The 15,800-nt window shown below is 50.4% G+C and overlaps 1 protein-coding gene across 8 annotated transcripts in view; it reads left to right on the top strand.

The window, feature by feature from the left end:
* The window catches only part of LOC144158922 (uncharacterized), a 233,401-nt gene that overhangs the window by 96,786 nt on the left and 120,815 nt on the right, over positions 1-15,800 (top strand). For all 8 annotated transcript variants that reach the window (XM_077690120.1, XM_077690114.1, XM_077690123.1 and 5 more), the window contains exon 2: positions 12,542-12,589. The gene's annotated coding sequence lies outside the window, so the exon portion shown is untranslated. The remainder of the gene's footprint in view (positions 1-12,541; positions 12,590-15,800) is intronic.

Raw genomic sequence — 15,800 nt, 5'->3', positions numbered from 1 at the left:
GACTACGACTACGGACGTCAACGCGGGTGACACCGTGAGTTACGGAAATGCTCTGCATTTAAAAATCTCGCATGTGTGTGCGTGCTTCGCTGCAAATGTCGTCCAAAGACGAGAGCCTAATACCGCACCTGCAGCGTAACTCCTCTCCCTCTCTCCCTTCCCTCTTGCTGTTGCCATGATTAATGCGAAGTAAAGTTTGGCCGATTCAATTTTCCCGCTTTCGCACTGCTCGCGCGCCACCTGCTGGGACGTTTTGTTTTTCTCGCGATTTGAACCGCTCGAACCTCGAGTGAGGTCTGACCAATGAGCGAGGCAACCGGTGCATGTGCTTGGTCAGCCGCTGCAGATACAAGTTCTTTTTTTTTTTTTTTTAACCATTCAAATATGTCCGTCTGAAATTCTTTCCCTCAGCATATTTTGCATCGTCAAAGCAGCTGAACAGCTGCGCCCAAATATCCCATTAGGGAGTATCGTAATCGCCAGCCAATATATTTTTTCATTCTCAAACACGAACCCTCCCCCCCCAAAAAAAAAAAAAAAACACGGAGTCTTAGCCATATAAACTTCCCGTATAAACATGGTGTTGGCGAAGGAAGCGCTTGCGTAATTCGGCGACGGAGTGGCCATCCACTCGGCCAGTCCACTCGCGTAGTTTCAAACGTTCCTTCGGTCGGCCGGAGCGCTTGTTCCGCTTCTCGATTTCGTGCGCTCCTGCCTCGCTTCTCGGCTGCTTCGAATACCGCGTCGCTTCTGTTCTGCTCGTTGAACTCTCGTCTTGGCGTCGCCTCGTTTCCGTTTTTTTCTCCATTTACTCGGCGTTCCACATAGTATCGTCCTCGCCTTTCCTTCAGCTCCCCCGGGCCGTCGTCATCGCTTCGTTCCCCGTTGCCTCCCCTCCTTTTTTTTCTTGTAGTAACGGTCGCTTATTCGCTGCTGCCCGCAGGTGCACTTGAGATAAACTGCAATACGCCGCGCGTCAGACTGCGTGCTACAAACTGCTTCTACAGCGGCGTTCGTTGCCGGCTTTGTACTAGGCGGAGAGTCGGGAGGTGTCGTTTGCTTTAGAGTATACTTTAAGCCGGACAAGTGTATATATATATATATATATATATATATATATATATATATATATATATATATATATATATATATTGTAACGTAGTTTTTTGGCTACATACTGCCGCTACTGTAGCATGAAGATCGGAAGGAAAAAGTCGAGACGTCGAAGAGGTTTTAAAGTTAACTTGTTTACTTTACAGATGACATTGGTGACATTTAGCACATATGAATTTGAAACAATTACACTTGTTACATAGATGAAAAAGGCAGTCAACAGATTCAGAGTACTTAACGAAACATGGTCGGCGGGCGAAGGGCTCCCGGCGTCTGGCCCCGACGAACGGCAGCAAGCGGCTCTCCTGGTGTTGCTCGCCTTCTCCCCCTCAATCGCCAGAGGGGCCGCGTTATATTTGCTTTGGGGGGACGCACTGGGGGAAAAAGCGCATCCTAGCGTGTGCGGACCGCGCGGAAAAAGGCTAAGGCACACCCGCAGCCAATCAGGAGGACGCTTCTTAGCTCCAATCAGACATGTCCCCGCCAAAGTGAAAAGACCAAAAACACAGACACAAGGTTTCGACTCGAAAACGCGCGCCTGGAGAATTACGGGCGTAGAGCAAGTAGTTAGACAAAACGCACTAAAGCAAACAGGGGAAAAGGGAAAGTCGTCGGAAGAACACTGAACGCTGAGCCCGAACGCGACCAGCGCGCACGCCACGGGGGGGGCATGGAACGCCGCGGCCGCCGTAACCCAAGATGCGTCGATGGTCCCTCTCGAGAGCCGCGTCTCCCGGGTCGGCCGACGGGCCAACACACACTCGGCAACACGTTTCTTAGAAAAGCGGGGCCTCGGTGGCCGAAGAGGGATGCTAAAAAATTGAAAAAAAGCATATGGAACCGGGGCTTCGCGACAATATATATATATATATATATATATATATATATATATATATATATTGTCACGAAGCTGAAGATGACAGTTGTCTTGAAGAAAAAAAAAGTTTATTGGACCGAACTTGTGCACCTTCAACAACTCAAAAAATACACAGGCGGCGAAGCAGCAGTCAACAAAGTGACGTGCGTTGGCAAGTGTCGGAGAATCGAATACCGAGGCGTCTGCTCTGCGGTCATTTATCTCTCGGCGCAAGGGCTTCTCTTACAGTCGAATTGCATCCAGAACACTGTAGAACATAGAAGATTATTCTAGGCTGGTGACGTAAGTTCGCGACACTCTCTCTATCAAAGGAGACAACACGTGCGGCATAAAGAATAGAACATGCGCTTCAACAGATAACATACCCCGGCGCAGCCGGTCGGCAAAAACAAAACATAAACAACCCCAAAACATGGTTCGTGGCGATATAAAGTTAGGCATAAGGGGCTCGTTGAGGGAATATAGAAAGGCTGGCAGTCTACACCGCCGAGGGAGGCATAGGGGAATGGTTAGGGTTTTTCTAGGGTTAGTGAAGTTAACATTTTTAAATTTACGTATGAAAGAAAAACACGCGTCAAGAGTGAGGACCGAACCCACTGAAGACGCGTTTTTCTTCCTTCCTATATATATATATATATATATATATATATATATATATATATAATTTGGAAATGAGGGGCTCGTTAAGAAACTACAGAAAGAAATGCCGGCAGTCTACGACGCCAAAGGAGGCATAGGGGAATGGTTAGACTATTTTTTGACGGTTAGTGAAGATATATTTTTTTTTATTTACGTAGAAAGAAAGAAAGAAAAACGTGCGCCCAGAGTGGGGACCGAACCCATATATCTTCACTAACGGTCAAAAAATAGTCTAACCATTCCCCTATGCCTCCTTTGGCGTTGTAGACTGCCGGCATTTCTTTCTGTATTTTCCTAACGAGACCCTCATTTCCAAATCATATTATCCTGCGAAAGCTTAGCGAGGGCCTCGGTTCTGGTAGCCTTGATGCCAAGGTAGCATAAGAGGGTTTCCCGCCAGTTACCCGCTCATGACAGTCTGTAGGCGTTCGAGTCACGCCCAGGGGTTCGAAAAAAGGTCCCCTTCTCCCCGTATAGTCTGAGTGGCGCTCGCTACCACCCTCAAGCGTCAGATACAGTTGTAGTAAATATAAATACCCCAGAAAGTGAAGGAGAACACAGTCGCCCAGATAGCCGAATTGGTAAGGCATTGGAGATCTAATCGAAAGGCGTGGGTTCGGTCCCCACTCTGGGCGCGTGTTTTTCTTTCTTTCTTTCTACGTAAATAATAAAAAAATATATCTTCACTAACGGTCAAAAAATAGTCTAACCATTCCCCTGTGCCTCCTTTGGCCTTGTAGACTGCCGGCATTTCTTTCTGTATATATATATATATATATATATATATATATATATATATATATATATATATATATATATATATATATATATATATATATATATATATATTGTAAAGGCGCGAAGCTTTGTCAAGGGAAAGCTGCAAGCGCGGTCAGTGTCCAATCCACCTACAGAGCGAAGAGAACGGCGGCCGACTGGAAGAGCAGGAAGAAGCTCAGGGCTCGTTCAAGGAGAGAATAAACATGGCGTGTTGAGAATCGGTTACAGTTCATTCAATATATATATATATATATATATATATATATATATATATATATATATATATATATATATATATATATAATAGTGTACATTATTATGTCACAAATTCAGTTGTAGGCAATAGAATTCACAGAAGCTGCACAACGCTGCACCGTTGAAGTTGGCACACTCGGAGGTGGCGTCCCACTTGGTCGTTAACTTCCTCCCCCTCCAACTCCTTCGCAATCCCTCCATCCGTGGCACATACCCCGGCAGGGAGTGGCCATTCGCATCACTCCGAAATCCCGGCTGCGGCAATGTGGTACGACGTGACATTCTATTTAGAGATAGGCAGTATACAAGCCCGTCACTATACCGGTGAGATGCAAGTCGTCAATTAAACGTGTTGATATTCCGCGTCCCACGTCCAAACCGGCTGGAAAGAGACCAGAACACTTTCAATTGCCAAAAGAATGCGCAGAATTGAGCTGAGGTTACATTTTACAATATCGCATAAATAGCGGGCCTTAGGGAAAAAATGTATTAAGGGTATTAAAAATGTATTAAAAATGTATCAACATTGCTAGGGCTCGAACTTTGGCCGTTCGTTCCAAGACCCGTGATTCCACCTCCTGGTTTACCGAGGTGGAACGGCGAAGCTGATGATGATGCCCTCAAAGTTTCTCTTAGCAGTTGCATAAAAGAGTAAAAGGAGGGTTGCAAGCGAAACAGTAGATGACACTGGATGCGCGCAGGAAATGCCTGGTTTCTGCCCGCGGGGGAACGGAATCTCGCCGGTATGATCGCACGCTGAGCTGAGTGCCCTTGTTTGTTTCTGGGAGAGAGGTTATGGGGAGTAGTACTACTCCCCATAACTACTCCCCAGAGCACCCCCTAGGTGAAGCTGTTCGCTCGTGTTAATTGCCTCATCCATCCGCCTTCTTCGGCAAATTGTGTCTTAGCTCGGAAGACCGATCGCCCTGAACGGCGTCGAGGAACGCCTCTCCGAGATTAGTTTCTCTTTCTCGCTTGCCCCGTTTCTCGACGTAGCGTCTTCATTTAAGAAAGCTTGTCCTTCGGCGGTGCCACGGCCTGATTAATGTGGAAAAAGGGAAAACGTGGGGGTGGAGGGGGAGGAGCGTCAACCTTGTTTCCATCGAGCGGTCGTAGCTGTTCGTTGACATGCGCAGATCGAAAGCTTCGCACGTTCGTCGCTGGCTCGTGTCGAACCTGTAACGAAACGACGGAAGCGAAACGAACGACAGCGGCAAGAAGGGGGGAAAAAAATTCGCGGCGAGATGCAAATGAACGGTTGAGAAAATAAGGAAGTAATATAAATAGTTGCAAAATAAAAAGCACTCAATTGAAAACCGCGAATGAAATGCAAATTTGTCTGCTTTGTTCTATGTCCGAGGTTTCAACTGTCTTCGCCGCGCAGTGCATGCGCCCTGCACGGCAGCGGCCGTCAGGTGTCGTAGCTGTACGAGTAAAGCTGCAGCCAACCGTCACAATGTGTCTTAATTAAGCTATATGTCCTCTTCTTGCCACATGTCGTGGAATTCCCTACTGAATTTTTTTGAATTCATGAAACGCCTTCCATTTACTATCTCCTCGATTGTGTTTTCGCCTCGAAAAAAATGTTTGGGGGAAAAATGTGGCACCGGAAGGAAATGTGTCGCGATGAAATCAGAAGCTCTTTCGTCTAACAACGAGGATGGTTGAAAGGCGAAGCTTTCTTGCATGTCAAAATCAAATGGCAAAACGCCGAAGTCAAAGCCGCAGCACTGGAAGTCCAAGCGTCAACCATCAAATGCCTGCGTGTCAAATTCCGAACTCAGACGACAACAAACTAATCCCTCACGAGAAAGCTGACCCCCCCCCCCCCCCCCCCCCACGCCCCCCTTCTCCCATCGTCGTCGTCCAAATTCTCCACTGCCCGAGTCCGAAGCCCAAGTCCAAAGCGAACGCCCGCGCAGCGAACCCAAAGCAAACGCCGAGCGAACCGAACGCGATGATGGCGCAATCGGGTACACGTCGGGTTCGTAACGCGACACAGGTTCGATTCCGGGTACTGGAAGCGTCTCTTTTATTGTTTGATCATCATCCTCATCACGTGCCCTCCCATTGTGTAAAGTTGGCTTTCCTGCGGTGCGTTTTGGTTACGACACCGCCATCAGTGAGGCCACGAAAGCTTCGCCTTAAAAACGCCCGCAAGTCGCTAGTCGTCGTCGTCGTCGTCGTCCTGCTAACTTCGTGTACCATAGACCTCCAACTCTTTCTGTCCTGAGCGGCCCGATGCCATTCTATGGTCCCGAATTTTCGTAGTTCGTCTCTCCATCGAGTTAATGACCTTCCCCCCTTCTTCTAGTCCCTTCTCGTGGTAGCCACGGTCGTAACCCTCGAGGTCCAGCGGTTATCTTTTCGTCGCGTACCAAGCCAGCCGAAGTCCGTGTCTTTATCCTAATTTGGCTTATTCCTTCCACCCGAGTTTGTTCCCTCCAGGACGCTCGTCTCCTGTTCCTGTGTTCCTAAGCGTTCACTCCCGCTTTCCTTTGTGTCCACGGGCCGACGTTAAAGCGCCACGTCTGTGCCCAACAAGTCATCACAGGAAATACGCATTGGTTGTACAGCATTCTTTGTCGCGACAGAGGTAGCCTACTATTCGTCATTTGAGTTTGCTAGCTGAGGGCACCCCAGCCCGTATGTTTCTGCGCCGGATAACCTCGCCTAGTTCTGTGATATCACAGTTAATTGACACCTGTGATATTCCAGTTAGTAATGCCAGAGACCTCGTTTGATAGCACAGCTAAGCTGCCCTCGCCAGACAGTGAACCCGCGTTGAACGTTTCCACGTTCGAATTCCACAGGAACCTCGTGCGGAGCCGAGATTTTAAGCAACTTACGCTGTATCGCTGGCCTGACTGCCGCCGTGGTCAGGTGCTCTACAGCTGCTGGGGACTGAGAGCCGACAGTTGAGTTGGTTAGTCGGGGTGAGTTTGTTACACACCATCGTGTTCTGGCAAGGGGGTGAACTGTCAGTATTGAGAGGGCCTTGAGAGACAAGGGGCAGGAGGACGTTTATTGGGAAGCGTTGCAACCGTCGCGGACTCGGAACCAGCCTCCGATGACGACGATCTTCGCAAGAGGAGGGTTGGTAGGATGGTGATGAGGATGGTTATGAGGGGAAGAAGATGAAGCACAGGCTGGTGCCCACAGTGTACGAGCCGGTCACTCTAAATAAGACGCGATGCTCAGAACGGGCTCACAGTATGGTTAGTATCACCTATCTGGTGTTGTAGACTCACCCGGGATGGTGTTTCCCTCCCGAATCACGTAGCACTCTGATCGTGGGTGTAGGGCGTACATGGGCCTTCAGCGTTCCCTTGGGGTAAGAAGGAGGGGGGGGGGTTATTACTCGGATATTGCAGCCCGCCTCGTAATCGGACTGGGCGAGGGTTCTGTCGCAGGAGGAGGTGCCAGTTAGTGGACGATTAACGTGGCTGAGGGACATTCCTGCTAAAACTGGCTCTTCTTTCGCCGTTTGCCGCAACAAGAAGGCAAGAACCGAGGCGAATAATTTAGAAGGCTGCCGATGTTGCTGGGGAGCGTAGAAGTTGCGCCTAAGAGCGCGGAGACCACGCCTGAAGCTGCCTCATTCTGTGGGTAACCTTCAGCTTGTGCTGCCCTTCGAAACAAATGTATCATACCTACCGTAGTTTCAAGAAGTCAGTGGACACTGCTGGAAATAAATAGTAGGCGCTTTCACTGGCCAACACCCTTTTGTTATGAATGTTCGCTCTTCTCGTATGTCTCCGCGTAACCAAACTTACCGGACGGGGAAAAAAAAGCAGTTCAATTTAAAATACGCGTCGACCGGAGTGGGAAAGCTGTGTAACGTCGCTTTTAACGCAACGAACTGCTTCGTTTCTTTTCCTGTTACCTTCAAGAGCGCATGGCTTCTAGTTGGTTCCTTTGTTTGGCACCGGATGTTACCCTTCCTCGCGTCCAACAGCGGGAGCACCCCAGGCGTTTTACACAAGTTCGGTTGGGTTACGTTGCGCGCATCTTAATGTGACGCAATTTTCCCTCGTCTTTCGTCGTTCCCCGGAGTTGGCGGATGCTCTGGTTGCGTCCGCTTCCTTGCACGTTAAAGCCGCCGCGTTTCGCGCGCTTCTTTCTTTCATCTCGACGCGCGTCCTTGCGCACCTCCTCCGCAGTGTTATTGTTGACTGTTCGTCATGCTCCCGTAAGGGCGCATCATTCGGGGAGAGCGCGTCCGCCTTTCCTCTTCCCTCCGCCGCCATTTTGTTTTTGTTTCCCCCCCTCTCCATCCTCCGCCGTCATTCTCCGGACGGCGTCGCGGCGCCCGGGACCGGTCGAGGCGCCAGCCGGCGGCGGCGTTTCGTTATGGCTGGTCCGGTTACGGCTGCTTAATGTTAGATACAGTGTAGCGCCTCGAGACTCGCCCCCCTTTGAGCGGAGCGCGGGGTTGGCGACCGCTCGCTCCGCCGCCCTCGGTCGGCGGCTTCCATGTCCGCCCGTGATGCCCGCACGTAGGCACTACCGTATCGTCGACGTTGACGGCGCTCCTCGAGGGCGTTTAGACTTGACCGGCTCCGCTTGGGCGGGTTTGCGAGTGGTTTGTTGACCGCGCTATGGCCGTGCCGACGCCGCCTTCTTCCCGGCCTCCTCCTCCTCCTCTCTCTCTTTCTCTGCTCCGTGTCTAAATTGTCCGGTTATGCGCGCGCGAGATTGAAGCCGGGTAGGAGTGAAGGGGAATTGTCAGTGCTCTTTTCTCTCGAGGCTGTAGTAATGGAGCTTGAGGAGTGTGGATTGGGATTTTGGTGCGCTGGTGACACGCTGGATGGATGGAGGGGGATTGCTGTTTTCTGCTCGCCGCGTGGTTGGGAGGCGGGATGTTGCGCTCACGGGACACCTGCCCAATGTAAGTTGACGACGGTTGCGTGGGTGAGCGTACACGGGTGAATGCTGGCTGGAGAGGGTGAAGGGGGGAGGGTGATTCGGGTGACATCAGCGTTCTAAGTTTCGTTTGACTGGCAAAGCGACCAGGTGGCGTCGCGGCGGTTGGAAGCTACTATTATTGTGTGCTTTAGTTATTTGCGATTATTTAGTTTAGATAGTTACTCAGCTAGTTAGTTTAGTTTATTTCCTAAACCAATTATGGTTATTTGCTCGCTTTGAATAGACGTCGCAGTTCGATGGGCTTTGCATAAGCGAAAAGCGTCTCTTAATTTTGGGGTTGAATGTTGGCGATTTTGGCATAATTTGCGTCGGTTTAGAAAAAAAAAAATCTGACGGTACTCCCCTTTCCCTCTTTCCTGTCTCTCTCCCTTAAATGTGGGGAGGATAGAGGCATCTGCGATCTCTTTCGAAGCGGTTGTGCTTTGATTGATCGGTCAAAGTAGTAGCCAGTTATTCAAATACGCGTCATTTTTGTGGTATGGTTTGGCGTTAAACGGTATCCTATCATAATGCCATTAGGTTCATGAGCACAGCGTTGTTGTGCTGCTTCCTCGGTTCACGTGACATGCTCTGTTTTGGTTTCGCTTGATACCTGCTTCCATTGGGAGCAACGTACCCCATGCCTGGTGCTTTGTCGGTTACAGAAACTAGTCTAAAGAGCGCGCCTTGAGAACTCGTCGAGCGTACAGCCAGCGAATTCGGAACTGAGTCAAACACTAACCGAATGCATAGGTCGGAATGTACAATGAAACTTGTACAGAATTGCAGTAATTTGTTGCGGCCGTGAAAGCCGCGCCGCCCTGGGCAACTTATTTGAACGTTCGCTTTAGCTTTCGGGAGGCCCGTTGCGTTGTGATCTATGGAGCCCGTAAACGGCCTTGCAGTGTCCCGTCTCCCGTCGGGTGTTCTTTGAATGCAGTAGGGTTACACTACAGTACTCTACTCTCCACTACACTCCACTCCACTCCACTCCAGTGGGCTACATTGCACTACACTACACTGTACTGCACTACACTACATCGCACCACACTCCACTCGACTGCTCTGCGCTGCACTACACTACACTGCACTAAATTACACCACATTCCACTTCACTGCTCTACACTGTACTTCACTTCACTCCACTGTGCTAAAGTGCACTGCTCTACATTGCATTACATTACAATGCTTCCATTGCCCCCAGTATATTACAGTATGCCTCATTGCACTAAAATACACACCACTGCCAAACACTGCACTCCTCTACGTTTCACTTCACTCCATTGCACTCTGCTACACTACACCGCACTACAGCGCTCTAAATTGCACTGCACTGCATTGCACTGCACTGCCCTACTCGCAGTTGACTCCACTGCACTACTTACACTGCACTCCATCGCATTCACTGCTGTTAAGTTTACAGTTTACTACAACACTATAGTCAACTTCACTGCTTTTCACTTTACACCACTGCACGGTTACGCTTTTTCTAGCCGTTGTTCACAGTTTCAGATCCCAGAGGACTGTTACAAATCTGTTACACTGGCTTACGGGCACGCCGTCGTTGTGCGGGCACGCTTGCGGGAACATTAATGCACACGTATATTTTTGGCTGCAGCGCCGGGCCACTCGAACTGCATCCTATTTTGTGTCTCCCCGTGGTCGCAGTTCAATGGATCTGATCCTGTTATGTGTCTCCCCGTGGTCGCAGTTCAATGGATCTGATCCTGTTATGGTGTGCCTTCTGACATGTGAACGTGTTATCACATTCGCTGAAATTTGCTGCGGTTCTTTTAAGTGCAGAGCACTTTAGGCGCTCGCCTTGTCGTCCTAGCTCGCTCGCTCGACCCAAGGCGGCGTCCCGGGGTAACGCTGTTGTTCGCGGCGTACCCTAGAGGCTTCGAAAGCCAAGCGGTTTATATAATCATAAGCGTTCGGAAGTCGCGAAACGCTGGCGCTTGTCATATATCTTCCCGTTGTTTAGCGCAAAGAAAACTGTAGGTACATCAGCGCCCGCGTTCCTTTAGTTAAGGGCGCCCGTTGGGTTGGATTTTACATTATAAGCGAAAAAAAGTGGCAGTGCAACGCCGGCACGTGCGGAAGGAAAAGCGAGCGCAAAGAGAACAGAACTCCCGCTGGCGCAGTTTCAGGCAGGGGGCGCGCGAGCACTGCGGAGGCGGGAAATTTGAATTACATGGGGTGGTAGCTGTAAGCGGATAACGGCGGTACAGCCCATTATGGCGAATCACTGCTCTGCACTTCCGACAGCTTTCACATTAAGTGGAACGGCTTTAATTATTTTTCTTTCCAGTGGTCTAGTGCCAGTTATCCGTATTTAAGAAGGGGTCTCGGGCTGTAGCTTGCAGCGCTCGAACTGAACCGCAATTACTGGGCACTGGTCGCGTTTCTTCCGGTCCTCGCGGGGTTTTTTATTCGTGCAATTGACAACAGGGTATACTTCGCTTATAACGAAATCGCTGTATCCAAATTCTCGCTTCACACGAAGTTTTTCGTGGTTTTCACTGCAGCGCATTCGGAGAGCAAATCATCCACGCCTCTAACGAAGTATCGCTTATAACGGAGTAATTTTCTGTCTCGAATACTACGATAATATAGCCAAGTTTAATGTACGTTACATTTTAAGTAACTGAGGACCGGTATACGCGGCTGTGCTATAATTGGCGCACACCTTGTGAAGGGCTCCGCCTACTTGGGCGAGTTCATGGTATAAGCACTGACAACGTGCATACATGTGCAGCTTTCCGCCTCATCGCAGTTCTTTCAGAAGTGATTACTCGGCAGTTATCCAGCCTTGTGCAATGGATTTTCGCACTGCTAATGTTGAGGCCGAAAGCTCGCTGTGTGCATCGTTTCGTAATAACAACGTCGCTGTAACGGATTCCAGAGCCGTGGAAACTACCCCATCGAAATTGTGCGGGCAGTGAATTTGCACCGCGAGTTGCACAAAAAAGTTTTTAAAGCGAAGCTTTGTCGGTCTCGCTGAAGCCGACCGTCCCGTCGCCGAAATTCTGTGAAGCCCCGCAGCCCAACGACAGCTAGTGAGTCTCTCACAAGAAAGCTGAGCGTCTCAACCATCGTTGTCGGTAGATAAAGAGGCGTTAGATTTTATACTTCTTCAATACGTTTTTGCGCTGTTTATGTCCGAGCCGACTGCTCGCTCCATGCGAGATATCACGATTCTGCTGTTTTTACCTAGGTTCCTGAGTGGTGGGTTTTTCGAGCCGGATTGATGTGGATGCGTGGGCGCGTTGTTTTCTTCGCCGTAGCAAGTACACCGACACCCGAAAACTGCTTCCGGGAGCGAAGATGTAACCCACGATCTCTGGGCGCGGTAGCTATATTGTGTCTTCTTCTTAACCATCACACGACGGCGCTGCCTTGGTTGAGCGTCCGCATCATCGCCGGGAAACAGCTCTCAGACAGGCACGACGGTGAGCCGTCATATTCAGCAGACGGGGGCTGCTGGCGTCCACCTGCTGCCAAGCCTTTGGCCTCCCCGCGTGCCAGCCCGGCGTAGCACTTAGGGGCAGTGGTTTTTTTTCCTCTTGCGTCGTCGGCAGGCTCTGTTAGGCCTGGTTGCGCGGTCGGTTTTGGTTGGGCTTCGAGGCGCACGGCTTGCGCTTGAAGGCTTGACTTTGACAGCCGTGCGAGACGGCGGGGCTGACTGACCGGCCGCTGGAGTGAGGCTTTTGATCCCTCCGTCGGTTTTCCTTCTCCTTTTTCCTTGTGGTACTGCGGCCGCGTTCCTTTCTGGTTAGCCGGTTCCGGGATGGTTTAATGGTGCAGAACATCGTCGTTGCTTCTCTCTCCCTCCGTTGCCCGCTAAACCACTGCTACCTGTACGTGACGGCCGTTTTCTTTTTTGCTGTCGTTGCTCGAGGGGTGGTTTGGGCGGAGTGTTATTACCGCGAGTATTCATTGGTGCGTCTCTTTTCTTGCTGTCCTCAGGTGGGCGCGCTGACCAGGTCCGTACCACTCCCATGCTGTACGGCTGAGGTGAGTCCTTATCTATTTATTATTGTTATAGTTGTTGCATGTGCGCGTGTTCTCCGTGCGGCCGGAGCGGACGTGCGACCCTTTGCACAAGGGCCGAGTCCGCGGGCGTAGTTGTGCATAAGCTCTGGACTTACGGGCTTTCAGGCGCAATCCGAACTTTCTGACGACACTTCTGCCACCAGGAGCTTGGATAAAAGCGCGGCTGTGGCCGCGACATTTGGGTAGAAGCGGGCGCTTTCTCGTGGGTCGGTTAGGATCGAAGCCTCACCGTATGGACCAATGGATTCCTTTGTACAGCGGGCGAATTTGGAGCACGCAGTTTGTGAGGCGCTATTCCTGACATGTGGATGGTGAGAGAGAGTTTATATATATATATATCTATATATCTATATATATATATATATATATATATATATATATATATATATGTGTGTGTGTGTGTGTGTGTGAGAGAGAGAGAGAGATTTTACGTGAATAGACCCAAGTCATGTTTGTACAGAAACTTTGCGAAGTTATGGTAGGAACTGCCACAGCGTGCATTGCTTATCTGAGAGGTCCCCAGGAAACTTAATATGGTCGAAAGGAGGCAATAGCTCTCTCACGGACGCGGACGATGCGCGTGGGACACACGGGGTGCTACAGTGCCTTAACCAAGGGCTTCTACATTGGCGCTTCGACGAACCCCCAACAGCACCCCCGTGAATTAGGGGCATGCATTCAGAGCCTCTATAGCTTTGGGAGGCGTTCCTACGTACAGGTAGTCCGTCAAATGAGTCCCCCTAACTAATATTCGCAGCTTGTATAGACGCCGTTTTCGCCAGCAGAATCAGCATTTCCGTGCGCAGAGGATACTGTACTTCGCCTTTTATTTTAGAGCGCAGCGTGGGGTGTCGCGCAACGCGCGCGGCCACCGGAAGGAAACCTTCGGGGGAAGAAGTGTTGCTATAGTCATAGGGCCGGTGCTATAGCAGAGTGCCCACGTATGTTTCGCGGATGTGCGCGCGTTGCTCGCTATCTCTCTGCCTTCCGCTGTTATCTCAACCCTACGAGCCTCTGCCCGCGTCGCGTGGGGTGATCTAACTTGACGACTCCCGCGTCACATGTGACTCGCGTCCCGAGTGTATAAAGCGCGCTGCGGCGAGTCCACAGTGTCACGCGCCAATATATGTATGTACACACCGCACCGAGATATTGTTTTGTATAGTTTAAAAGTAATTTTTGTTGGGACAGTTTCGACAAAACAAAAGTCGCAGCTATTTTTTGTAACCACGCTCATCCCGTGGATGCCCGTGTACTGCAGCAGACGGAAACACTTTAACGTCTGCAACTTCACTCTACTCTGACCTATTTATGACGAGTAAATGAAACTCTGAGAACTGGTAAAGTCGTATCTTAGCGGCCAGTTTTCATACAATTGTTTAACGGGTAAGTTTTGATTTAAACTAGTTACGGCCTTTTTCTTTTTTGCTGAGCATTCGCCATGAAGTTGGCTTTGCCGCCGGGCGTTTCTACTCGCGGACAGGAAAAAATGCTCGGAACCCTAGCCATATAAGATTCACCTTAAAAACGAAGTCTAAATGCATTCCACTATCCCGCGCTGCTCAGTGCTGAGGCCTAAACTGAAGCTCTGTGTACAAGCCCCAAATTTAGGTATCTTTGATCGCGCTCCACTCTTGACGTATCCTTTCTGTGAATCTTTGGTTTACCTCTCTTGTGCGCTAGTGCTCTGGGCTCGTGTGGCATCCGATGATTATGATGATTCCTATTGGTTTCCCCTTTGAAGCGGGGTGATGACATGTCATCTTACCAAAAAGAACTAATATAACCATGTTGTACACTCTTGGTTTAATACTAGCGCTGCTTAGGGCAGGCACTAAAGCTTATTAGGCCCGAAATACTTTCTTTTCCCTGTTACAGGTGGTAACTGTCCTAGGCAATATTCCCCTCTCTGCTTTTCGTCCACCAGCATTCTAATCTTCTTTTCGTCCCCTCGACAGCCTTGAAGTTAACTTCCTCTCTGATACCCTTAAATCCTAGGGCTTCTGAAAGCCCAATATTCCCTTCATGTAGATTTGGATGGATACCCTCACATTCTAACACTATGTGCCGCATAGTTTCTGTTTCTTTTCCGCAGACCACATCCCCCCCCCCCCCCCCCATTCTTTTCCGCAGACCATCCCATCCCCCCCCCCTCTCTGTGGGTGTGATAGACATAGGTGCAATTCAGAGAAAATCGACTTCGACTTCGGCCCGAGTGAACCGCGGTGCGTCCCCTCCAGGCGTCAGTCACGCGTATCGCGCCGCACCACCACACGTCGATCTGCTGCCTCCTGTTGCTCGTGCCGTGGTTAGATCACCGGGCCACCTCTAATAATCCTCGCTCGGCTCCGCGATGGACTGACTGCCCCCCCTCTCCCCCATGCCGTCATTTCTCGGCTTGCTTTGTTTTCGACCAGCGGCCGTGTTGTTTGTTGCCGGCTTCTTCTTCTTCTGGAAGTTCTGAGGCCCTGTGCGAATGTGCGCGTGTTGTACACCCGGGTACGCCGCGCTGTATACGCCGTGACGTCGGAGCGGGAAGGTTGGTCCGGCCGCTGCTTTGATGTTTGATTTTACCTTGCGTGGCTTGACGAAACGTCCCCCCCTCCTGAATGTTTTCTTTCATTTTTTTTTCTCACCCCGCTTGTCTGGCCGCGGCATGGCGGTTGGACTGCTTTCGCTGCTGCTGCGTGTGCTGGCAGTTTTGGCTGCGGTGGCGTGGTCGGTCGTTAGTTACACTGTCTTCGCGCGCCGTTCGAGTCGGTAGTTTCTCGGAACCGTCCGTTGGGGCCTCCTCTTCCTACCGCCATTGCTGCAGCTCGCTGACTTTTTTCGCACGTACTCGTAACTACGGATTCCGTGGCCCAGTTCCTCGCGTCGTTATCGGTTTGAGGAAGTGCCCGCGAGAGAAGGCGTAGTTGTGCGGCGTTACAGTTTGTGTGCGTGCGTGTGTAGAACGTGTCCAAGGCATTGTCATCACTTGTGCGCGCGTGCGTGTGTGTGTGTGCGTGAAGTGCGTACTGGGGAGACACCTTGCGGCGGCTTCCCGAACTTCCTGCGGGGGACTTCCGCAAAAAGCCCGACCTTCTACGTGTATACATTCCGTTCCTCTTCGAGAAGATTACCCGTTGGGAACCTTGGCTCGAAAGGCCGCCTATGCCACCTCCCTGTGTGT

This window comes from Haemaphysalis longicornis, unplaced genomic scaffold (genome assembly GCF_048455015.1).
Source record: "Haemaphysalis longicornis isolate Haplotype H1 unplaced genomic scaffold, Haemaphysalis longicornis Haplotype H1 scaffold_10, whole genome shotgun sequence".
NCBI lineage: Eukaryota > Metazoa > Arthropoda > Arachnida > Ixodida > Ixodidae > Haemaphysalis > Haemaphysalis longicornis.
The sequence above is the reverse complement of the archived record's forward strand: the minus strand, read 5'-3'. Positions and strand labels throughout refer to the sequence as shown.